Source organism: Propithecus coquereli, unplaced genomic scaffold, assembly GCF_000956105.1.
Source record: "Propithecus coquereli isolate 6110/MARCELLA unplaced genomic scaffold, Pcoq_1.0 Scaffold158, whole genome shotgun sequence".
Lineage (NCBI taxonomy): Eukaryota > Metazoa > Chordata > Mammalia > Primates > Indriidae > Propithecus > Propithecus coquereli.
In genome coordinates this window covers 3,356,067-3,357,192 of record NW_012140302.1, presented here as the reverse complement: position 1 = coordinate 3,357,192, position 1,126 = coordinate 3,356,067, and positions in this window count along the sequence as shown.

Here is a 1,126-nt window from a genome sequence, read left to right as displayed (position 1 = left end):
TCGCATGGCCTAGTGGGGAGGGATGGGAAGGAGGGGAGACAGGAAGCAATTCCCAGGGGTGGGAAATCAAGTTGTCCCAGGGTAACAGCAGGAGAGGCTGGAGAAGCCTGCAGGGCCCTGCAGATTATCAGAGTCTACTTTAGTTCCTGCAGGCACTCGCTTATTTGTTCTTTTATTCATTTATTTACTCGTATGTACCGTGCATCTACCATATGGACAGGGAGCGTGCTGGTGAAGGGGACAGTCCTCCACTTAGAAAGCCAACTGCCCAGCCTTACCCCAGGGGCCTGGGGGATCAGGGGTCTGAGGCCACCTGAAGGTCACTCTCTAGGTACGCTTCTATGGCCTTTTTCTAAAAGCCAGGTTTACTGGCGCATATGGTGCATAATTTACATACACAAAAATTCACCTCTTTTAGGTGTCGAATTGTATAAAACTCAGACATCTGTGTAACCACCACCATGATCGATCACCGTGTCTATGTAACAAGCACGACAGTACAGAACATTTCTATCAGTTCAATAAAGTTCCCTTGTGCCCATTTTAGCCAATGTCTTTCTCTCCAATCCAGGACCCGGCAACTATGGGTCTGACTTCTGCTCCTATAGCCTCCTCCCCTTTCTGAAACGTCATATACACGGAATGATGTAGTCCGTAGCCTTCTGAGCCTGTCTGCTTTCCCACGTCATGATGCTTTCAACACGCACGAAGATGTACTTCTCAGTAATATATTCCTTTTCATTACTGAACAGTATTTCATTGTGTGGCTGAATCACAGGTAGTTTATCCATTCTCCAGCTGATGGACAGTCAAGTTGTCTCTAGTTTGGGGCAATTATGAATAAAGCCACTGCAAACATTCATGCACGTACATTTTGTGTGGACAGATGTCTTCATTTCCCTTGGATAAAATCCTAGGAGTGAGAGTGCGAGGTCACATGTAAGTGTATGTGAAGCTCTACAAAAGCTGTCAAACTCTTCCAAAGTGGCTATACCATTTTTGCATCCTTGCCGATACTTAATACTGTCAGATTTTTTCAAAGCCTTTCTAATAGCATTAAGGTTTTAATCTCATTATGGTTTTAATCTGTATTTTCCTAATAACTGATGATATTAGATATCTTTTT